Genomic DNA, 25,857 nt, shown 5'->3' on the forward strand with positions numbered 1-25,857 from the left:
GCGCTGCACTAATGAGCGGTGACGCATGCACTGAAGACATAACATGGGGGTGTTTTGTAGTACGCCCGCCATGTTCTTTCTTCATTGCTGGCAATCATTAGTGCAGCGCTGGCCGCATCGCATCATCCTGACGGCGCGCACTTGTCAGGAACGGGGCAATGGCTGTATTACACACCCGCAGCCCCACTCTCATACATTCATGTGTTACTATACTTAGCTGCGCGGCCGCACAGCTAAGTATCGAAATACATGAAATGACGGTATCCAACCGTTTGGGGATGCACAGTATCAAAACAGTATCGAAGTTTCCATGCATCATGCATCCCTAATTGTAAGTATATTTAGCAGTAATGCATATTTATTTATATTTAGCAGCTTAGGTGGCATTAGTGTTCGCAGTGTGCTGTCGCCATTTTCTTGTGTTCTGTCGCCATTTTCTTGTGTGCTATATATATATATATATAGATATATATATATATATATATATTTATTATATTATATTTATTAGGACGAAAGATGATGTCGGCTATCTGCGCTTAAATTCTGTTTCGTTTTTTTTCCCGATTGATAACCCATCCTTAGTGACATGTATTTTCCCCTCCCAAGTGCATAAACGTACAATTATTAGTGTAAAACCTTATTTGCTACTTCTTTAAAAACCTCTGCGCCTCCGAATCCTATTGGATATATAAATTAATTCACTGACGAAAGTGGAATGGATATAAGTAAATTAAGATAGAACTTTTAATGAGGACATTTAAAATATAGTGGCTTTCAAGTTCGTTCCGATTGATGTTACTTATTTAGTAACTTAGTGCAATAATTTGACACTAGAACACCCAGTGTCCTGATATGTTTGGAACCAAGAGATAATAATATGCAGTATTGTCAGTCAACCAGGGACAAGGGCATGTTAATCTTGCTGCATAAGAAACTAGATCAAGTTAAAAAATATATTTATATATATATATATATACCTAGTAGCACAATTTGTGCTAATAATTGATTATACATCACAGTGGTTGATAGCAAATGAGACTGAGGGGGACCTGGCTCCCATCCACACTGTGCTGATAATTGCTATACACTTTCACTCATTCACTCAAGGACATTTGCTGTAGTGCTATATTTTCTCAATTAACCTCTTAACGCCGAAGGACGGATATATCCGTCCTGCACATAAACTGTCACCGTGTGTGTTTACACGGTGACAAGTCCCTGGCAAAAGCTTTCATAGACAGCTGAGTGTCACAGGGAGCCGTCGAGGGACCAATGACAGTGGTCCCCGTACAACGATCGCTGTGAATGGTCAGTCAAATTGGACTGACCAATCGCAGCATGCAAAGGCTGTGAGGCAGGGCAAACAGCTCAGTTCTCCTCATTCCTGTCAGATCGTTGAGGAGAACTGAGCTGTGTGCCTTGGTCTCCTGCAAATAGTGAAAAAAAGAGATACTGATCACCCCCTGTACCCCATTCACCCCCTCCCCCACCTTTGTTCTATATTATAGTTTAAAATCTCAATCTATATATATATATATATAAAAAAAAATATATATATATATATATATATAAAGAAGTATATACAGTGTGTATATATGAAAATATATATATATATATATATATATATATAGCGTTTAGTTAACGTTAGGCATTAGGTAGCGTAAGTTAGGTGCAGGGCGTTAGGGGGGCAATTAGTTAGATATAGTTAGGGCTAGTGTTAGGGAACATTTATCAGCGTTAGGTTTATAGGGTTAGTGTAGTAGGGACGTTTTAGTGTTTTATATATAAAAAAATACAAAAAAATATATAGTGTAGCATTTAGTTGGGGTTTAGTAGGGTTCATTATCGTTACTTAGTGTTAGGCATAGGGCATTAGGTAGCGTAAGTTAGGTGTAGGGCGTTAGTTAGGGGGGCAATTAGTTAGAAATAGTTAGTTAGGGTTAGTGTTAGGTTTATAGTAATAAAATGTCTCAGCGTCTGTATTCGGCAGAAGAGGCCTACGCCATGATCTGCTCGGATACAGAAAGCGCAAGGGAGACTGATGAGCAATTTTTATTTGGTCATCATCCACTAGCTCTAGTGATAAGGAGCCACAGCCAAGGCGCCGCAGGCACGATTGTCCGCCTAGCACTAGTGCCATTGACCCCAAATCGGTGCCCACTGAGTCATACAGCCCGTGTGTTCCAGAATTTAGATCTGTGACGGGCATCCAAATCAGCACCGAGGGGTTTAGGGAGGAGGACTTATTTAAAATCTTCTTTTCAGAGGAGTTATTAGTCCTGATGGTTGAGCAGACCAATTTATATGCTGCTCAATTTATCGCCAGTCACCCCACATCTTATTACGCCAAAAATAGCGTGTGTTGCCCAGTAGCTGTGGCAGACATTTTAACATTTTGGGGCCTCCTATTGAATATGGGTTTAGTTAAGAAACCCACGATTAGGTCCTATTGGACATCTGATGTCCTGTACGACACCCCTATGTATAGAGAGGTAATGACGAGGCAGCACTTTGAGAACATACTGCGCTTCCTTCATTTTGTTGATAACACATTTTGCCCACCCCGCAGTGACCCCAGCCATGACCGGCTTTTTAAGATTAGGCCACAAATAAACTTTTTCAATGGGAAGTCATATACCCCCGACAGTGGCCTGTAGCACCATACGCCGAAATCAAAAAGCCCTGCCAAAGTCCCTAGTAAACCAAAAATTAAAAGCTGGGGAAATCAGGGGACTTTGTAATGAGGACTTGCTGCTTATCAAATTCCGTGAGAAGAAGGATGTCCTGATGCTTACATCGATTCACCCAGACAGCAGCAGCCACATTCCTGTACACGGGACAAGTCGTACCATCGGCAAGCCGGTTTGCATACAGGATTACAATAAATTCATGGGTGGGGTGGACCTTGCAGACCAGATGCTGCCCTACAGCGCTGTCCGGAGATCCCGGATATCGTTAAAAAAACTGTCCGTTCACCTCATCCAAGTGTCACTATATAATTCCTTTGTCATTTTTAGAAAGGCGGGGAACCAGGGATCCTATCTTCACTATCAAGAAAAAGTAATTAAAAATCTTATATTTGGAGACCAGACCCAGGGGAGGGGAGGGGTGGCATCATCTAGCCAAGCCAGCAGAATTGTCCCATGACAACATTTCCCATCCGAAGTGCCCCCTACTGCCAAAAAAAGCAGACCCCAAAAGAAATGTTGCTTATGTGCTAGGAACGGAATACGGAGGTCAAGCAGTTATCAGTGTGACACCTGACCAGAGAAACCAGGGCTCTGCATTTGGGAATGTTTCCGTGTGTACCATACATCCCTAAATTAATAATTTGATTTTAAAAAAAAATGTAACCCTTTTATTCATTTTCGTTACCATTTTAGTATCCAATCCATCCATTTTTTTTTCACTTCAGTTTTTATTATTCTATAGCCCACATATAAATTGGAATGTAAGAAAAACTCCAAAATAACAAAAAAAAAATCTCACTACACCCCTAAATGAATACCATTAGGGAGAGATTTCCCACAAAAAGAAAATAATTTTAACTATACCCCTAGATGAATACCATTAGGGGAAGATCCCCTACCCCCAAAAAAAATTCTCACTACACCCCTAGATGAATACCTTCGGGAATGTAGTTTTCAAAATGGGGTCAGTTTTGGGGGTGTTACATCGTTCGGAAGGCTCAAATCCTTTGTAAAGAAGGAGTGAGGCCTATAAGTCAATCAAGCTAAAATTATGTCCTGAAAACCATAGAGGGGTTCCTGTAATTTCGTGCCCCACCATGCAGCCAGGCAATGGATTACATCCTGAGTGGAGGTATTTTTGAACACAGGAGAAACAGGGTGATAGATTTTGGGGTGTGTTTCTTCATTTTCATGGTCGCTTTACAAAGAAAATCGGTCTTCAAAGTGATACTTTTATAACAAAAGTGACTTTTTTTTTTCACCTGCTATGCATTAAATTTAGCAAAAAACTGTGTGGTCAAAATACTCACTACACCCCTAGATAAATACTTTAAGGGGTCTAGTATTCTAAATGGGGTAATTTATGGGGCGTTTCTATCGTTCTGGCAGCTCAATGCCTCTCCAAATGTGCAGTAGGGCCTAAAAAATTTTCAAGCAAAATATTTGTCCTAAAAGCCAAAGGGTGCTCGCTTCCTTTTGGGCCCTGCCGTGTGTCCAGGCAGCGCATTAGGGCCACAGTGGGTGTATTTTTGAACACAGGAGAAATGATTGATTCTTCATTCTCATGTTTGCTAAACAAAGAAATCTGCCTTTAAAATGATACATTTGTGAAAAAAAATTAAATTATATTGTTTTACACCTGCTTTGCATGAATTCCTACAAAAAACTATGGGGTCAAAATACTTACAACACCCCTTAATAAATACCTGAAGGGGTGTAGTTTTCAAAATGGGGTCATTTATGGGGGTTTCCATCATTCTGACACCTATGAACCTCATGAAACTTGGATTGGTGCAGGAAAACAAAATGTACTTCAAAACTTATAAAATTATTATTAAATTTGTAAGTCTTCTAAATTGCTCAAAATCTTGTTGTTTTTTTTCAAAAGTGCAGCCAAAATGGAGTTGAGATGGAAATATATATTTAATAACAAAAAATGTACAGTATGTATGTACATATGTGACATATTGCAGTTCAAACTAGGGAAAAATTTACATTTTTACAAAATGTCTTCAAATTGTGAATTTTTTAATTAATTTTATTTCGTATCAGTCTACTTTTACCACTAAAATAAAGTACAACATGTGACGAAAAAACATTGTCAGAATTACTTGGATATACAAAATTATTGCAGAGTTATTCTCTGATAAAGTCAGACATACCAGATTTTAAAAATCTGGCTTGGTCATTAAGTGACAAACAGGCCCGGTCATTAAGGGGTTAAGGTAAACTCCGATAAATAGATAGATAAAACACCAATTACAAGGTTAACTCTGCGCATTTCTCCCATTCGCTACACAAGCGGGGGATCATCAGCAGTGTTATACAACATTGGATTTGTAGCAGTAAAAACTGCTGTTATAGAGCTTTAACCCCTTAAAGGGAAGGCGTCCTGAATTATTTTTTTTTTTAACATATTGCTTTTAATATAATATTAACATATTTGTGTTCTCATGTTCTACTTTTTACTTTGTTCTTACTTTTACTTCTCTATGGGGGCTGCCATTTTTTTTTCATCTCTGTATGTGTCGATTAACGACATATACAGAGATGGAATACGGCACATACAACCCCATAGTGAGTGCGAACGGGAGCCGTTCCATTCTCTGACGCGTACGCCTTCTGTGTGGGAACGGCGCATGCGCTGCTCCCACACAGACCAAAACAAAGCTCGTTCGCAGAGCGAAATCCGGTGCCATTTTCATGAGGACCGGAAGCAGCGGCCGGACAGTAAGACGACGACTTCCGGTCGTGGTTTCCGGACATATGTTCAAGGAAGCGAAGGCGCAAGGAATAGGAGCGGGGGCGGCGGCGGCAGGAGAAGGTAATTTATGTTTGTGATGTGTGTATTATGTTCGTGTTATACTGTCTGCTGAGCACTGTATCTAATCCTCCTACACTGTGCAGTCGCTCAGAAAATGGCGGCACACAGTGTAGGAGGCTTGAAGATTCAAACCCCTCCTTCTCCTGGGACTAGCTAGAAGAAGGGAGGGGGGATTGCGCGAGGACACTAGAGAGAGTGTGTCTACCCCAAATTTGCAGAATAAAGCAATGAGGTTGCTTTACCACATTGACCATGCTGAAATTTTGTGAACTGCTCCCCCTAGTGGCCAGCACATTGAAATGTTATAAATTAGAATCAAATTTATAATATTTCCTGACTTGTGAAAAAATTAAAACAATGTGTAATCACTTAAATAATAATTAACTAAAATAAAAAATAAAAAAATTCTAGCGACACATTCCCTTTAAGGACGCAGCCTAGTTTGCGCCCATTTTTGAAATCTGGCATATTTCACTTTATGTGGTAATAACTTCGGAATGCTTAAACCTATCCAAGCGATTCTGAGATTGTTTTCTCATGAGACATTGGGCTTTATGTTAGCGGTAAAATTTGGTCGATATATTCAGTGTTTATTTGTGAAAAAATGCAAAATTGAGAGAAAATGTTGAAAAAATAGAATTTTTCTGAATTTAAATGCATCTGCTTGTAAAACAGATGGTAATACCACCCAAAATAGTTACTACCGTAGTTCACATTTCCCATATGTCTACTTTAGATTAGCATCGTTTTTTGAACATTCTTTTATTTTTCTTGGATGTTACAAGGCTTAGAACATAAACAGCAATTTCTCATATTTTTAAGAAAATGTCAAAAGCCTTTTTTTTTTAATGTACCTGTTCAGTTCTGAAGAGGCTTTGAGGGGCCTATGTATTAGAAACCCCCATAAAACACCCCATTTTAAAAACTAGACCCCTCAAAGTATTCAAAACAGCATTTAGAAAGTTTTTTTTAACCCTTTAGGCATTTCACAGGAATTAAAGCAAAGTGGAGGTGAAATTTGCAAATTTCCTTTTTCTTGCTGAATTTCAATATTATTCCATTTTTTTTCTGTAACACAGAAGGTTTTACCAGAGAAACACTACTAAATATGTATAGTCCAGATTCTGCAGTTTTTAGAAATGTCCCACATGTGGCTCTAGTGCGCTTGTGGACTAAAACACAAGCCCCAGAAGCAAAGAAGCACCTAGTACATTTTGGGGCCTCTTTTTTTATAATAATATATTTTAGGTTTGAAGAGGTGTTAAGGTGCCAAAACAGTAGGAATCCCCCAAAGGTGACCCCATTTTGGAAACTACACCCCTCAAGGAATTCATTTATGGTTGTTGTTACCATTTTGACCTCACAGTTTTTACACAGCACGTACTTGAATTGGTCTGTGAAATTAAAAAAATGAATTTTTTTCCAATAAGATGTAATTTTTCATCAAAATTTCTTATTTTCACAGGCAACAAAGTGCCCCATTTTGTTGCCCAAGTTGTCCTGAGTGCAGGAATACCCCATTTGTGGTGATAAACTGCCGTTTGGGCCCATGGGAGGGCTCAGAAGGAAAGGAGCGCTATTTGTTCTTTGGAGTCCAGATTTTGCTGGATTGGTTTTCTGGTGCCATGTCGCATTTGCAGAGCCCCATAGGTATCAAAGCAATAGAAACCCACCAGAAATGACCCCATTTTGGAAACTAAACCCCTCAAGGAACTCATTTATGGGTGTTGTGACCATTTAGACCCCGCAGTTTTTTCACAGAACTTATTTGAATTGGGCTGGGAATTTAAAATGTTTTAATTTTTTACAATAAGATGTAGGAAAGGACCACCATTTGGCCTACTGGGGATTTTCTGGTGCAAAGTCATGTATGCAGAAGCCCCTGAGGTACCAGTACAGTTGAAACTCCTGAGAAGTGACCCGTTTTAAAAACTACACCCCTTAAGGCATTCATCTAGAGGTGTATTGAGCATTTTGACCGGAGACATAAACCCCCATAAACCGTAAAATGGGTTCTCCCGGGTATGGCAATACTCTCAATGTGGCTCTTAACAGCTGCCTGGGCACACAGCAGGGCTCAGAAGGGAAAGATGAGGGGGATAAGCTGTGTGAAGTGCATCAGGGTAAGTAAAACTGGGGTAGATTAAAAATCAAGGGATGTGTGATAAATTTTAAAACACTCTTTCATACAGAGCCCTGGTTTTTCGGGACACGTGTCACATTGATATATTGTGTCCTTCCTTATCCCCCTCTTATAGCAGACTTTGCACCTCTTTTGACTTTTTCCCTTCTTGCCAGTTTGGGGAACTTCTCATGGAAAGTGTTGCCCTGGTACGATGCGTGTGGCCTCGCTTCCAGAAGTACTGGGTGCCCCCCCTTCTTGGTCCCTAAAGATTAGGTTCTTGATAACCACCTCTTGAAATTCCAGGAAAGTTCCCGTCTGGCCTGCACATCGACGTAGCACGTACGCATTGTATAATGCCATCTGTGTGATGTGCCCGGCCAGCTTCTTATACCACAACGCATGGCGCTGTAGGGCTTCAGGAGTTGATCTGACAAGTCCACCCCTCCCATGTACCTATTGTAGTCCAGGATGCAGTCTGGTTTGGGGGTCTCCGTACTGGTACCTCGTACAGGTACATGGGTACTGGTGTGACATTTCTCTTGTCCTTGTACTTGACACACAATATGTTGCTGCTAGAATGTGCCCTGCTCTCACCCCTTCTGAGTGTTTGCCCAAGCAGTGTCTTAGTGAGGCCTCTCAGATTTCTTCTAGCAGTGCCATATGCCGCAGTACTTCTGAAAGCGAGGCACTTGAAGAGTGGGATGCTGGTATAAAAATTATCCAGAGTTGGTAACCCTGGTCCAGCAGTGGGTGCACCAAATCCCACACAATTTTTGCATTAACTCCCAGTAAGGGGGGAATTCTGGGGGCTGAATACTGCTGTCCTTCCCTTCATATATCCTATATTTGTAGGTATACCCTGATGCACTCTCGCACAGCTTATACATCTTCACGCCATACCTTGCCCTCTTACTCGGCAGGTACTGGCGGAATTGAAGCCTCCCTTTAAAATCTACCAAGGACTCATCAATAGAAATACACTTCTCGGGGGTGTATGCTTGGGAAAACCGGGCACTGAAACAGTCTAATAGGGGTCTCCATTTATACAAACGGTCAAAACTGGGGTCATCTCGGGGTGGGCGCTGCTCATTATCAGTATAATGTAAGAAGCTAAGTATTGCCTCATTTTTTATTTATTTTTTAGGTTCCAGTTCAGTTCTGAAGTTGCTTTGAGGGGCCCATATATTAGAAACCCCTATCAAACACCCCATTTTAGAAACTAGATCCCTCAAAGTATTCACAATAGCATTTAGAAAGTTTATGAACCCTTTAGGTGTTTCACAGGAATTTAGAGCAAAGTAGAGGTGAAATGTACATATTTATTTTTTTTGTCAGAAAATACATTTTATTAAAATTTTTTCTACAAAACAGAAGGTTTTACCAGAGAAACGCAACTCAATATTTATTGCCGAGATTCTGCAGTTTTGAGAAATATCCCACATGTGGCCCTAGTGTGGCAATGGACTGAAGCACCGGCCTCCGAAGCAAAGAAGCACCTAGAGGATTTTGAGGCCTCCTTTTTATTAGGCACCATGTCCGGTTTGAAGCGGTCTTGTGGTGCCAAAACAGTGGAAACCCCCCAAAAGTGACCCTATTTTGGAAACTAGACCCCTTGAGGAATTCATTGTAGCTTTCATGGGGTGCATGCGGCTTTTTGATCAGTTTTTATTCTATTTTTAAGGGGCGTGGTGACTAAAAACAGCAATTCTATTGATTTTTTTATTAAAAAATTTTTACAACGTTCACCGTGCACTATAAATGACATATTCACTTTATTCTGTGGGGCGATACCTTATGTTTATGTTTTTTTTTATGTCTTATGGCGTTTGCACAATAAAATACTTTTTGTAAAAAATCATTTACTTTTTGTGTTACCTTATTCTAAAAGCCAGAACTTTTTTATTTTTCCATCAAAAAAGCCGTGCGAGGACTTTTTTTTTGCGTAACGAACTGTAGTTTTGATCAGGACCATTTTTAGGTACATGCGACTTTTTGATCTCTTTTTATTCAATTTGTTTGGGAGGTGAAGTGACCAAACAATTGTGATTTTGGTATGGTTTATTATTATTTTCTTTTATGGCGTTCGCCGCGCGGGATAAATAACGAAATAATTTTGTAGTTCAGGCCGTTACGGAAGCGGTGATACCAATTATGTATAATTTATTTATTTATATATTTTTATTAATAATAAAAGACAGATAAGGGAAAAAGGGCGATTTTTACTTTTAAAACTTTTATTTTCTTATTTTTACACAACTTTTTTTTTACTTTATTACTTTGTCCCACTAGGGGACTTAAGGGCAGGAGGCCCTGATCGCAATTCTAATACACTGCACTACATGCGTAGTGCAGTGTATTACAGCTGTCAGCTACTCACTGAAAGCAAGCATAGTGGGTCCTGACTTTGTCAGGTCCCACTAGGCTTCCGTAGATGGCATAGCCGGACGCCATTGTTAGGCGTCTGGTTGCTATAGCAACCATCGCTGCCCGCTATCATGTAGTGGGCCGTCGATGGTGGTTTAACCCCTAAGAAGCCACAATCGCTATTGAACGCGGCTTTTAGGGGGTTAATCAGCGGGGACACAGCGATCGGTCCACGCTATAGGAGCTGCGGCAACCGCTGTACAAGACAGCAGCTGTCACAGCTCCTGTATGTGTGGGGAAGACGGCTGAAATGGCCGTTCCTCCCGTGACGTACTATTCCGTCATGGAGCGCGAACGGGATGGTTTCCATGACGGAATAGTACGTCACTGAGCGCGAAGGGGTTAACAGATATCATAGACTGTGATTGCAGTCACATTTGCTGTTACAATATAGTAGCAAGTGAGTAATCTAAACTGATGAGAAAATAGTAGAATCCTAGTAGTAAAACTGTTGTTTACTGCTATTTGCGAAGAAGTAGTTAAAGAGGCTCTGTCACCACATTATAAGTGCCCTATCTCCTATATAAGGACATCGGTGCTATAATGTAGGTGACAGTAATGCTTTTTATTTAGAAAAACGATCTATTTTAAACCACTTTATGAGCGATTTTTAGCTTTATGCTAATGAGTTTCTTAATGTCCGACTGGGCGTGTTTTTACTTTAGACCAAGTGGGCGTTGTACAGAGGAGTGTATGACGCTGACCAATCAGCGTCATACACTTCTCTCCATTCATTTATACTGCACTAGCGATACAGTTATATCGCTATGTGCAGCTACATACACACACTATAACATTACTGCAGTGTCCTGATAATGAATATACATCACTACCAGCCTGGACGTGATGTTTATTCAGAATCCTGACACTTCTGAATCTTTTCTGTGAGATTCCAGCAAGGCAAACGTAATCTCGTTTGAAATGACAGGTTACATCGTAATCTCGCGAGATTACGTTTGCCTTGCTGGAAATCTCACAGAGACGCTACAGACGTGTCAGGATTTTGAATACACATCACGTCCTGGCTTGTAGTGATGTATATTCATTATCAAGACACTGCAGTAATGTTAGTGTTTGTGTATGTGGCTGCACATAGCGATATAACTATATCGCTAGTGCAGTGTAAATGGATGAAGAGAAGTGTATAACGCTGATTGGTTCAGCGTCATACACTCCTCTGTACAACGCCCACTTGGGCATTAAGAAACTCATTAGCATAAAGCTAAAAATCGCTCATACAGTGGTAAATATAGATCGTTTTTCTAAATAAAAAGCACAGCTGTCACCTACATTACAGCGCCCATCTCCTTATATAGGAGATAGGGCACTTATAATGTGGTGACAGAGTCTCTTTAATGAGCAGTTAAAACTGCTGAGCATTAGTCCTGATGGTGAACTAGTGCTCTCAGATTCAGATGGATAGTGGTTTGTGGCGACGAGAACACCGACTATAAAGAGACTTAGCTCCACCCCTTGTACCTCCCACAACACCACGTCAGCCCATCGTTTGATTGGACAGTGGGTGTGTCTCTTACGTCATGAGGACGGACGGGTGTGTCTGTAGTCATGACAGCACGAGGCTGCTGGGCTGAAGACAGAGATACCAATAGAAAACAATGGTTGAATACAGCACCTATTTTATTAGACTTTGTCTGCAACCAGAGCAAATCAACAGAGGCTAATCCTAATACAATAGCTCTCAAGATAAATGTTGCAATCTTGTTTAATGAGAGTGATTTAGCAAACACGGAACTGCCCATTGAATTGATGCTGTTAGTGAACCTCTCATGAGAATATTTTAGGAATAAGTACATTATATGAATTTGTTAGGAAATAGTGTACTGATATTATGTTTACAATTTAAATGCGGCCACATAAGCTTGTACGTCTACAAAAAACGACCTACTGACATATAATCGTAGCACACTTGAATTGAGCAGAAGGGTAACCTTCCTACTCTATGAATGGTGCATACGAAATAGTGTCATTCAGGCCACATGGTTTGACGCAATGGAGTCTGATCGTCCACTGTGCCTCTTTACGTAGGAGCCAATTATCAAGGTCGCCTCCCCTAGGAGATGGGCGAATGCTTTCAATATCCTGGAATTTGAGACATCCACGGTCTCCTCCATGATGCTGCCAGACATGTCTGGATAGAGTACGATCTTCCTCCCTCAGAATATTACCCACATGGTCTAGGATGTGTCGTCTAAGTTGTCGAATGGTCTTGCCTACGTAATTTAAGGGACAAGGACACGTAACCAGATATACCACACCAGTAGTCTTGCAATTGATGAATTCCCTGTTGAAATATTCTATACCAGTTGATGCACTAGTAAAAGTTTTACTAGTGTTAATATATTGGCAGGCTTTGCAAGAACTACACCGATAAGTGCCCTTTAAATTAGCACGTACTAACCAGTTATTTCCAATGCTAGTCATGGCTAGGTGGCTCTTTACAAGTCTGTCCCTCAAATTACGAGCTCTCCTAAATGTAACTGAGGGTTTAGGTGAAATTACCTCTTTGATATCAGGGTCCATTTTTAATATCCCCCAATAGGACTGAAGTACTCTCAATATGTCATTTGACGCACCATCATAGGTCCCTATCATGCCTAAAATACATTTGGATTCATCATTCTTGTCATTACGGTGTGGAAGAAGCAGATCCATTCTGTTACAGGACGCCGCGTGTTGGCGTGCCCTCTTCAGAATGCTCATGGGGTATCCCCGTCTTCGGAATCTATGTTCTAAATCTCTGGCCTCATCTTGGAAGTCAGAAAAAGAGGAGCAATTCCTCCATACACGGTTAAACTGTCCCTTTGATATTCCTCTTTTCAGTGGGGTAGGGTGGTAGCTATCCCAGGATAGCAGGCTATTTGTTGCCGTAGATTTTCTGAAAAGTCTTGAGGACAGTCTACCAGTACTATCAATGGAGATCGAAAGATCCAGGAAGCATATCCTGTGTTCAGGTAAATTTCAGTCCAAGCTCGTTATTATTCAAGGTCCCAACAAATTCTAGGAACTGAGCGCCAGTGCCCGTCCATAGTATGAGTCATCGCCATTGCACAGGACATGTATCAGACAATGTAATTGATGTCACCACACTGGCCTATTTAAGAGGGACACCCAACCCCACATCTCATACCACTCCTGGTTTTATTTATTGTTTCATTTATGTATTTTACCAGTCCTTTGACTAAAACTTTTTAAATGGGAAAAAATTTAAAGTAACTTTTTGACCCAATACTGAGGCCTGGTCTGTTACTTTTTTCACGGACTTCCTAATCTATACGATCACTTCACCAGCACGACCTGTGATACAACAGGACTACTGGAGGACTATTTACAGACCACAGATGGGGAGTACGATCCCAGGTCCAACAACTGAGAATCCCATTTTACCACATGTGAGTACAGCATTTCTACATTGCACCTTTAAAACCTATATACTACACAATGGTGCGGGCTCTTTTTGCTTAAAGGGGTTTTCCGAGTTAAAATGACTATGTGTTAATGCTTGTCATTTATTAATGTAAATACATTTGTAATATACTCACATTTTCTAAATTGGCCCGGTTTCCAGATGCTGCCGTGGGGTACTTGACGGGTGACTTCTCTCTCTGGCCGCTGTGTTGATCTTCAATTCTTTTTCGGGTATACGACACTTCACTTGTGACGTGCCGTGTATGGGCTGTTCTGTTGTACAGCCCGTAACGCGCATGCGTTCTCAAGATAACAGCAGGGACCGCGCATGCGCGTTACAGGCGGTAAACCAGAACAGCCCATACAAGCCACGTCACAAGTGAAGTGTCGTATACACGGAAAATAATTGAAGATCAACTCAGCGTCCAGAGAGTGACGTCACCCGTCAAGTACCCCACGGCAGCATCTGGAGACGGGGACAATTTGGAAAAAGTATATTACAAATGTAGTTACATCAATAAATTACACAGTCATTTTAACTCGGAAAACCCCTTTAATACTTTATAGACATACTGAGTAAATACTTAATTTTCCTTGCCCCGCCAGCCTGTGATATAGGGAAAGCCTGTCTACAAAAAAGAATCACACTACCCCATCCAGTAAGAGAGCGTGGAAATACGTTGGCACACCTTTACCAAACTATGATAGTTTAATGGAGAGTTTTCCTTATTCCTCTGCACTTCACCCAACATTTAATTTTCCTCTGTGAATAACGTTGAAGAAAATGTCCAATAAGTTCGCTCTCTCCTCATCCCCCTCCAAAATGTTTCCCTCATTACTTTTTTAAGGGGCCAAGACTTCCAGTTTTAACCCTTTTATTATCGATATAACAGAAACATATTTTAGGGTTACGTTTTCTCTCTGTAGGAGTGAGTCTCTCGGTCTCCAGTTTTAGGATAAGCGGTCATATGTGTGTACATAAAGAATAAAACTATTTCTGTCCAGTATATGAATTGTGTTCTGCAGTCTTTCCCTTTGCAGGCTCTCTCTCTAATTTTCAGTTTCACGGAGTTAGTGGGTGAAGCCTAATTGCTATCATGTCTGCCATACATTGCACACACTGAGCACAGAACATCCTGGTCCACTCTCTCTCTGTAGCACACCCTAAGGGCTCATTTAGACTAGCGTGATTCTTGTCTGTGTGCTGTGCGTTGAAGCAACGCACACCACACGGACCCATTGATTTCAATGGGGCTATTTACAAACGTGTGACTTTTCACGCAGCAAGTGTCCATTACGTGAAACTCACTGCATGTCCTATATTGGTGCATTTTCACGCACCTAGTCGCCCATTGAAGTCAATGGATGTGTGAAAACCACGGACAGTACACGGACGTACATCTGTGTGTTGTCCATGTTTAACGCATCAATTATATAAAAAACAAAAGTGCTTGCAAGTGCGTGAAAAACACGTGCCACACGCAAAGCACACTGATTAAAAACGCAATGCACAGATTTCCACAAGGTTTTTACGCTCCTAAATGTCACACTCGTGTGAATATAGCCTTAGAAGCAGAAGACGCATGGAGGACATCATACAGCAGTAAAGAGAAGTGTAGCTGAGAATCCAGCACTAGAATGACATAACCCAGTAGCAGGTGTCTCTTCTCTCTCTGCTCCCCCTTTCTCGAAACCTCACCATAGACTTCTATGGACTGCAGCACCTGTGTCTCATCTCTCTCTGCTCCTGCCACACTCCCCTCTCCATAGACTTCTATGATCAGCAGTATATGTGTGGCTCTCTCTGCTCCTGCTTCCCCCTGCCCTTTCCAAAGACTTCCATGGGCTGTATCATCTTTGTCTCTCACTGCTCCCCCCTCTCCTTTCCATAGACTTCTATGGGCAGACTGTGAAGACAACAGTGTGCGCTTTGGAAGAGACAAAACCTCACTTCCTACATTTCAACTCATCTGCTCTGTAACAAAAGATGGATTTTTCTTGACAATGGAGGGTGGACAGCAGATCACAGGAAAGGATGCTAGTAGCAGTATTATCTCACAGAATTTGCATGGATAAAACCACCAAGTTTTAATTTGAGATATATATAAATGTGTGTGTGTGTGTGTGTGTGTGTGTGTGTGTGTGTATCAGGTTTACGATTAGATTAGCAAAAGTTGTCTAACTCTAACTCTGCCATTTTTTATTTTTTTTTGCTGAGGGTCACACGCAGGCCACAACAAAATGTCTCAGTCACCACGCTTACATAGATACCCAGGGATGCAGCAGTGGAACAGCCCTTAGTAATACAAACAAAGCCCCTAGGCAGTCAGTCGGACCGTACAAGGGTCAGGATAACGCAGTTCCTGACCTGCAACGGTACTCACTGTTTATGTGATGGGAACAGCCTGGGCAGTGCCCATTCCACCAGAGTAGCCGAGAAATGAGAGCGTGAGTCAGCTGCACGCTGGGAGAGCTGAAATTTCAATTTTTTATGGTGATGACATGAATATTGTTATTGGTTGTTAATAGAAAAAACGTCCTTATTAATTTTACAGACTGTTTGAAAAAGGTCTGGTTATTTTGACCGAAACGTCACATTGTCTAAGTCTGTGGATTGCAAATAAAATTATTTTTCCAAAACAAAGAATTTTTGGAGTGCCAGGTTTTCTTCCAAGACCCTCAGCATCTACCACACTGAGGAGAGTGCTACTCTGCTCTAGTTAACCACTAGCACACCTAGGGATTGTTTATGTGACATTGACTTAGTACTGCTTGTGCCTGGATATGGCCTTCAATTCTGTTAGACACCTCCTGCATTCTCCTTGCTACGGCCCTGAAAGGCCTAACTGTACTTGCTTGTGGTTACAAGTGATGCCCACATACAGAGGAAAAATCCACTGGGTCATGCAATTTGCAACATGGTTAAAAGAAGGTGCAAGTCTGAAGGCCCCATAAAACTGACTGCCTACTTTAACACTATGGATGCTATCCCTGATGGTCCTGATGGTGTATGGCCAGGAGGATCGGACGTGCCAGTACTGTCGCCAGTTTCAAGTGCCTTGTCAGGAGCTCCCACCTCTGTATCTGGAACGCTCGGTGGGATCCCATCCTCTCCCGATAACAGAGGACGCTCTAAACATTCTTCGGACATATCGCCCTCAGCATCTCCGATAAGTAAGGGCCCAGCCAATAAAAGGATTGTTACATTGATACCTGGGGAGTTAATGGACACCTCGACTAATCTGGAATGTTGCAATTTGGAATTTGCAATTTAAAAACATGCTTGTTATTCTACGAAACAACATTTCAAAGCGGGTCTCCACCTTAGCCACCAATCTTCAATCAAACATTGATGCTATTGGAACTAGAACAGACTATTTGGAGAATAAGATGGCAGAATTCGCCAGTCTAAAGTGGTGAATGCAGAAGATAGATCTTGAAGAAACAACATTAAAGTTAGAGGAATGCCGGAAGATGTTACTCCTCCCAAAATGAATGGTTACCTCAAGCTCCTGTTTAAAACCTTGTTACCTTCTCTGTCTGATCTTGAGCTCACACTTGATCGTGCTCATCGGATTCCCAAGCCTAAGTCGGCTCCAGATAAAGTGCAGAGAGACATCTTGGTGAGGGTCCATTTCTTCTTTATCAAGGAGCGTCTGATGTTTGGGGCCTGTAGACAGGGTCGCCTATCCATATGGTTCTGTGGCACTATTTATGGATCTCTCCGCGGCGATGTTACAGACCTGCCGGTAGTTTTCTCCAATCACTCAAACTTTGCAAGATGCCCGTATCAAATATAAATGGGGGTTCCCTGTAAAACTCCTGGTGTCAAGGAATGGTGCCACAACAGTGATACATTTGATTAATGATGGGATCTCTATTCTGGAGAAATGGAACATATCTCTGCAACCCTCGTCAACTTTCGCTTCCAAGGCCCCTGCCTCTTCTAGAATGACAGAGGAATGGTCCACTTTAGGCCCTTCAAGAGGCAATACTTGATTTTCGGACTGCCTCAGCAGCTATTTTGGAGCTCTTTTCCTATTGAGCATAAGGATTACATGGTATACCTTTTTCTGTCCGTCCCCGTATCAGGACTATCATTTTTGTTCACATCTTTAGCTTCTTTTTCCTTTACTTCATTTCTGCATTCTTCAAATTTTGCCTTGAACTTCTGAGAATTCTCTGCATTTAAAGGAACAGTGTCATCACAAATATTTTATTAATATGTTAAAGATGTTAGTGCCTTAATATAAACGTTTATTTTCATTTGTGTGTTTGTGTTTTACTGTTTCTTTTTTTCACACTTTTTTTTCCCTATGGGGGCTGCCATTTTTTGTTCCATTTCTGTGTGTGTCGATTAACGACACACACAGACATGGAATACGGCAGCCACAGTCCCATAGGGACTGCGAACGGCTCCCGTCCCATTGACTGCCGTGTACGGCGTCTGTGTGGGAACTGCGCATGCGCCGCTCCCACACAGTCCTATTCGAAATTGGCGCCGTCCGGCGCCATTTTCCTGTGGACCGGAAGTCGCGGCCGGACAGTAATATTACTACTTCCGGTCGCGGCTTCCGGACAAGTACACATGGAACAGCGGCAGCAAAGGGAGCGGACGGGCCGCGGCGGCAGGAGCAGGTAAGCGATTTCAATGTATGTTAGTGTTTGTGTGTGTTTACTACTGCATGTAAACCTACTACACTGTGGGTTACCTCAAAAAATGGCGACGCACAGTGTAGCAGGTTAAACCTTTCAAACCCCTCGTTTATCCCGGCACTAGCCAGGATAAAGGAGGGGGGGATGCTGAGCGCTCACTAGAGCGATAGCTTTTAACCCAATGTTGCAATGCTGCAATTTTGGGAACTAGCTCCAAACAGCTCCATCTAGTGACCAAAAATGGGTAGTATTATAAATTTGAAAAAATTTATAATATTTCCTGACTCGCGAAAAAAATAAAAAAAATTTGAACAATGTTTTATCACCCACACACTAAATGTTTAAATTTTAAAAAAAAAACATGTTTTTGGGGCGACACCATGCCTTTAAAAACCGAATGGCCAGTAGTTCAGGTTTTGACGCTTCATCTGCATAATCCGCATATGTATTCCAGACCCATGCTCTGTCACTATCTGCATTTGGTTTCAGTTCCATCGATGGTGTCACACAATGGTTAGCACAGATTTTCAGTGTCTTAGCTCTCCTCATCAAAAGGCGGATTGTTCCCTTCTCTTTGTGTTTGAGTAGTTTAACATCCCCAGTGCCTCATTCTTTCCATTCTGGGGGGTCATTTTCAGACGCAAATCGAAACAACTTTGCTCTCATTTTAAATAACTCTTCTTCATCTTCTTCAAGAGTCCTTATCTTCCTAGTCTGTCAGACTCCCAACTGTCCCAGTTAAATGCACCTATTTCCCTAGATGAAATTCGCAGAACCATTCTTCAATCTAAACCTAATAAATCGCCAGGTCCAGGTGGCTTGCCTAATGAATATTATAAATCCTTTACTGAAAGTTTACTCCCTCATTTACAAAATACTTTTATGAGCATAGTATCTAACTTACGGCCCCTTCCAGAGTTATTACAGGCTACTATAGTTACTTTACCTAAACCAGGTAAAACACCAGACACACCTGCTAATTTTCGCCCCATATCTCTATTGAATTGTGATATAAAGCCTAATGCTAAAATTTTAGCGATTAGACTGAAGGAGTATTTGCCTTCTTTGATTGATTTGGATCAGATGGGATTTGTGAAGGGTCGGAAGGCAAGTGACGGAACTAGACGAATTTTGGATCTCATACAAATAGCTAACAAATCTCTGAATCCCTCTGTCTTTATTTCCATGGATGCTGAAAAAGCATTCAACAGGGTTAATTGGAGGTATTTGGGGGGTATATTGGACAAATTTGGGTTTACCGCCTTCATAAAAAAATGCTGTCCTTGCTCTGTATTCCTTGCCATCAGCTAGGGTCCTTTCCTCAGGATTTCTTTCACAACCCTTCAAGATAACAAACGGTACACGTCAGGGCTGTCCTTTATTCCCTCTGAAATTTGCTTTGTGTATGGAACCCCTGGCTGAAATGATTCGGAATTCTCCGAAAGTGACAGGTATTACAGTAGGTCAATCAGAACATAAAATTGGACTGTACGCAGACATGTTATCCTGTCCTGTACTTTGCCTGAGAAGTCATTAGCTGAGATTCTACACATAGTCTCCCAATTTTCCTCTATCTCATATTATAAGCTTAATGTCTCTAAGTCCCTGATGCTAGCTCTTAATGTTGATCCACTGCTTAAATCTCGGCTATCAACTCATAACTTGGCCTGGGCTACCTCAGGTCTCCCTTATTTAGGAATACAACTATTTCCTTGACTCGACACAGCCATGACTAAGAGCACAGCCTAGTGCTTGAAACGCGTAGGCTATTCTATTGCCGCATCACCACCTTGTTTTTTCCTCCTGATGTTTTATTTCAAGCTTTGACAGCTTGCATTCAATAAAGTGGAAACTTAGTTTTCCCTATTTTTGACATCACTATCGCTGGATCCTCTCTGGTTTTTTCTGCTATTGCTGCCGTGTGCCGTCGCGGCTGACCCGGGCGATTACCAACACAGGAGTGTCAGATCGGTGAGCTGGAGGTTTCCTCCCATTTCCCTCTTCCTTCTACACCATTACTTATTTCCTACTCCCTCCCAGGTACTATCCGAAAACTATACGGAGCTTTTAGCCTGTCTACGGTCAGAATGTGAGAGATTGGGCAAATTCAATTTATCATGGATTGCTAGGATTAACTTAGTCAAAATGCTGTTGCTCCCCAGATACCTGTATCTATGTAGAACCATACCTTTCCTCAAACCTACACATATCACCTCACAGATACATAAATTGTTTCTTAGTTTTGTATGGAACCATAAACGGGCATGGGTAACGAAACACATGCTCTTTCGTAAAGTTCGGGATGGGGGTTTGGGGGTTCCAGACGTAGTGTCGTATAATATTGCGTCCATTATGGCTCAACTATATCCTTTATGGTGCTCTCAGTCTACTTCTAAGTGGTCCCAATTAGAAAATGAGGTGAACCTATTTTACGGATGAAGTCGGAATTGACGGCTGTGTATATGGGAGTTCAAATGCTGACAGTGCCTTTACCATCCATGATTGATGCATTGAAGACTTGGAAACTATATGCCTATAGATTTAATTGGGTATACATTCCCTTGGAACATATTCCTATACAGACTATCTCCCTCCTGTCCCCTCATATCTGTAGCTCCCTGTCATAGGGCAGGACTAGAGTCTTTCTCAGATTTCTATGAAGGTGGGTCCATCCAATCCTATGCAATGTTGGCTGAACGTTATGATTTATCAGGGATTCTTAATTTTCATTATTTTCAAATAAGACATTTATTACAATCATTTTACATTTTGCATTTTATAAATTTTTATTTCATTGGCCTGGTTTTCAGAAAGGCCTTTCCTGTATTTATGTTCTTTTGCTGTCTAAAGGAATGGAGGATAAAACCCCTTATATGGTAAAGTGGGAAAGAGAGCTGGGGGTTTCCTTTTCAATGGGCTAAGGCGTCTAAATGTATTTTTCAACATACTAAGTGTATTAATCATTTAGAACTCACTTGTAAAATCCACCTCAGATGGTATTTGACTCCGGCCCGTGTATCACATCTTTTTGAAGGAGCGTCTAATATTTGTTGGAAGGGTTGCGGTCATCTTGGCTCTGCTCCTCATATGTGGTGGTCCTGCCGACCGTAGTTCCTTTGTGGACAGAAGTGTTTAATTTGATTTCTGAAATTGCTGGTATTCAAGTACCTAGAGCCCGGAAATGGCAGTTCTAGACCTAGGTATAGAGAATATCCCCTCGACATTTAGGACGGTTGGTCATCATATTTTATTGTCAACCAGAATTTCAATTGCTAGATCTTGGAAATCTCCCAGCTCTCCACTCATTTCTGAGGTACTGAGACGAGTTAATAGTAATTATCACCGTGAAACTTTGCTTATTTACTCTGTTGGGGGACATGAGAGAGTTGTGAACTCCTGCCGGCCTTGGAGTACCTTCCAGTATTTTCTTTAAATATCTGTTATTGTCTTTCATAGATTTGTCTACAAATTTTTTTTGCTTTGTACATTGGCACTGTACTTTCGTGACATGATATTCGTGATGTTATCTGTTTTGTCTTTGATGATCTCGCATTGTTTAGAGGTCATCGGTTTGTACCTTTGATTGTAAAAACGTTGGAAATTCAATAAAAATGTATTGTTTTAAAAAAATAATAATAATGCCCAGTAGTTCAGGTTTTGGCGCTTCATCTGCATAATCTGCATATGTATTCCAGACCCCTGCTCTGTCACTACCTGCATTTGGTTTCAGTTCCATCGATGGTGTCACACAATGGTTAGCACAGATTTTCAGTGTCTTATCTCTCCTCATCAAAAGGCAGATTGTTCCTTTCTCTTTGTGTTTGAGTAGTTCAACATACCCAGTGCCTCGTTCTTTCCAATCTGGGGGGGTCATTTTCAGACGCAAATCGAAACAACTTTGCTCTCATTTTAAATAACTCTTCTTCATCTTCTTCAAGTGTCCTAATCTCTTGCCCTGGCAATGACACAATGGGTTCAAAATGAGGATCATGATTAGCTTCATCTGTGTTTTCAACAGGGGTTTCATACTCCACTTTGGGGTCCTTGGTGTCGGCCATCAGTTGGAGGATGGATGCAGATTATGCAGCACAATTCTGGATAGCAGGATGAAGCGCACTGTCCGCGATTCTCTCAGAGCCTTTCTTGATGAGTAACGGCACGAGGCAGGGGTGCCCTTTATCTCCTGTTAGATTTGCTCTTATGATGGAACCGTTGGCCGCTTTCATTAGGGATAATCCTCGCATATATGGTATTCAAATGGGCCGGGTTCACCACAAAATAGGGTTATACACGGATAATGTATTGCTTTCCCTTACAGATCCGATGTCATCCTTGGAGGAAGTGCACACTCTGCTTGAAAAGTTTGGAGCAGTTTCATATTACAGGGTTAACTCGTCTAAGTCCCTGGTCTTGAATATAGGTATTGACCCTAATACACGGTCTCTCCTACTGTCCCGTTTTCCTTATATATGGAATATGAACTGTATTCAATACCTGGGGATTAAACTATCGTCCGCCAGCACTTTGTTGGTCCCCCATAACTATTCCTCTTTTATTCCAAGGGTTTCCCATATGCTTGATAACTTCTCATCCTCCCTAATTTTATGTGCCGGGAAAATTGTGATAATTAAAATGTTTATATTGCCAATAATCTTATATGTTTTTTGTACAGTGACTGTCCCTTTACCCAGTTCCTTTCTTCCCAAACTGCAGAAAATATTATTGTCCTTTATATGGGGTGCGAAGCGGGCCAGGGTTCGCATTTCTACTATGGTCAAAACGTGGAAGATGGGGGGGTGGGTGTCCCTGAACTTTATAAATATACATGTCTACCACTCTTGACCAACTTAAATCTTGGTGGGTGCCGACATGTGACAAAAAGTGGGTGGACATAGAACGCTGTGCCATGGGAGTCCCTCTTATATCTGCCTTACATGGTTCTTCTTCTGTTTCGGAAATCAGGTGTTTCTCTGTAGGGACTGAGGGTCTCACTTTCTGCTTGGAAGTACCTTCTGCGTCAATCCACCATCACTGATTGTGCATCCATACGCTACATGCCCCTTAGGTTCTTGTATACTTTTGTGGATAATATTAATGTTGACTCCTGGGGGAGGCTGGGTTTAGTCAAATTCCCTGTCTTTTCCTTAATTCTGTTATGCGTTCTTTCACTGACTTGTCCTCCACCCATAATATCCCACATTCAGATTTCTATAAATTCCTGTGCATACGGCATGCGTTAGGGTCCTTAGATATCTCTCGCCCACTATGTGCTCGCCAGCCATTATTGTTCTTTTCCAATGAACTCCCGAAAGCAAAGGGTATTTCCCTATTCTAAAATATATTCACTGAATATATCCCCAAAGTTAAACCATCATACCTAATTAAGTTGGAAATGGACCTTATTCTAGAATTCCCAGCCCAGACCTGGTTTAAAGCAATAGCATTTGTAAAAAAAAGTTTCTAAAAGCTCAGCCCACTGGGAGATGTCCAGCAAGATTATCCTGCAATGGTACCTCACTCCTGACAAGATGTCATTATAGTGGTCCTTAATACGTCTCCTAAATGAACGTTTAGTTATACCTATATAATCCATAGGGCATGTGCATTTGGCCATGTATATGGACCCCTTTTGATAGACAATTAATGAATTCTCTATTGGTATATTCTCTGCCAGTTGCTGTACTCACAACAGTCTTAAATACCACTATGGAGTCGCAAGCCAGACATTTGACACATTTAAAGGTCCCTATAGGTCTTCTATTTAACCAACAATCATTAGCAGGTACTGGTTTATAATGGCTTTGTACCAGTTTGTCTCAGACTTTTATTTCTTCGAAAGTGATCAGAGGTCTCTCATCTAAAGCTTCCTTCAGGTCAGCATCTTCCATGAGGATCCCCCAGTGTTTCTAGACAACCTCTCTGGCCTGTTCATGAGCCCCATCAAATGTCCCTATGATGCGCATCTTGTTTTTCTTTTGGGCATTAATAGGTCACTTCGTTTGGTTTTGATTGCATTAGTAAAGGCATCCCTAAGAATTTGATCTGAATAACCTCTCTCATGTCTGCAGCTTGAATCATAAAAATCTTAGCGTTTGAATAGTTCCTCCTGAGACTGAGGTATTGTCCCTTGGGTATTCCTTGTTTGAGAGCATATGGGTGGGCACTCTCCCATCTCAGGAGACTATTCGTTGCAGTAGATTTTCTGAAGACCTCTGTTTCAATCTTGCCTCCCAGACTCCTGGAAAGTCGGACATCTAGGAATGCCAGGCTGTCCGGGTCACTCACTGAGGTGACGCTGAGGCCCACTTGACTGATATTAAGTTCTGAGACAAATTGTTCAAAGTCAGTCTGAGTCCCTGTCCACAAGATGAACACATCATCTATAAATTTGAGCCAGAGGCTTATTGCCATTTACTGTTAGTATCTGAGAAGACCACATTTTCTTCCCACCAGCCCAGGAGTAAATTAGCATATGAGGGGGCACAGGGGCTCCCCATAGCTGTACCCCTGAGCTGGTGGTAGTAGTGCCCACCGAATAGAAAGAAGTTTTTGGTTAGATTAAATTCCATAAGTTCTAAAACAAATGAATTGTGTTCATTGAGATGGTTACCTCTTGTTTTTAGAAATTGGGATACAGCCTCAAGTCCTATATGGTGTTGGAATGAGCTATACAATGCTTCAACATCGATAGAGGCAAATATAATGTTTGCCTCCAAGGTGGTGCCTTCCAATTTCAAGAGGAGGTCAGTGTTGTCTCTAATATACGATGGGAGACTAAGGACAAATTGACGTAGGATTTGATCAATATAGACCCCTATGTTTTGGTTGGGGCTATCTATGCCTGAAACTATTTGTCTCCCTTTCACAAGATTGGTCCCCTTGTGGATTTTTGGGGTAGTGTAAAAGGTTACTATTTTTGGCGCTTCAGGACACATGTATTGATATTCTGCTTTGTTGATCAGTCCCTTAGATAGAGCCCTGTCAAGAATATCTTTCAATTGCCCCTTGAAAATCTCTATGGGATTTTCTCTTAGGCGATGATATGTACAGTATCTTGATCATCAAGCACTCTTTTACACATTTCAAGATAGTTATTAGTGTCCATTATAACCACATTACCCCCTTTATCAGAGGGTTTGATTATTATTTCTCTATTGTTGGATAGAGTCTGTAAAGTACTTCTCTCTACTCTGGAAAAGTTGGCATAATCACTTTTATGATTCTCCACGGTTCTTAAAGCTTTCTGAACTAATTTTTCAAAAATATCAATGTTGGGATTGTTGCAGACAGGTGGCATATGTTTGCTCGTTAGTTTTAGATTAGTAAATGGCCCCTTTGTCCTATCTCTAATATTGTCCTCTAATAAGTCAGATAAGTCTCTCACTGTTGCTAGATCTTCAAGTTCAAGATTGTGTTCCTGACAGGTTCTCCTGTCCTTATCTTTGAAGAACTTATGCCAATGAAGTTTTCTGCAGAACAGGGCTATGTCCCTAGTCCAGGCGAACAAATCATATTTGTTCGTCGGGACAAAAGACAGTCCCCTCTCCAATACTGTCATTCCATGGTTATTGAGCATGTAATTGGAAAGGTTAATATCTAATTTTTAATGATGGTACCTCTATTCTTGCATAATATAATTTCCTGTTCCGTAGTAGATATTGGCCTACTGATGGGGGTCGGGATAAAAAATCCTGTTGGTTCCCTTGATAGTT

General features: G+C 41.3%; 1 protein-coding gene and 2 pseudogenes across 1 annotated transcript in view; all 3 read right to left on the minus strand.

The window, feature by feature from the left end:
- PRORP (protein only RNase P catalytic subunit) overlaps positions 1-25,857 on the minus strand; it is a 128,121-nt gene that overhangs the window by 76,708 nt on the left and 25,556 nt on the right. The window lies entirely within an intron of this gene.
- On the minus strand, positions 17,003-21,599 carry LOC142664997 (ran-specific GTPase-activating protein pseudogene; annotated as a pseudogene).
- LOC142664998 (ran-specific GTPase-activating protein pseudogene) lies at positions 21,702-22,203 on the minus strand (annotated as a pseudogene).

The sequence above is a fragment of the Rhinoderma darwinii genome, chromosome 12 (assembly GCF_050947455.1).
Source record: "Rhinoderma darwinii isolate aRhiDar2 chromosome 12, aRhiDar2.hap1, whole genome shotgun sequence".
NCBI classification, from domain to species: domain Eukaryota; kingdom Metazoa; phylum Chordata; class Amphibia; order Anura; family Rhinodermatidae; genus Rhinoderma; species Rhinoderma darwinii.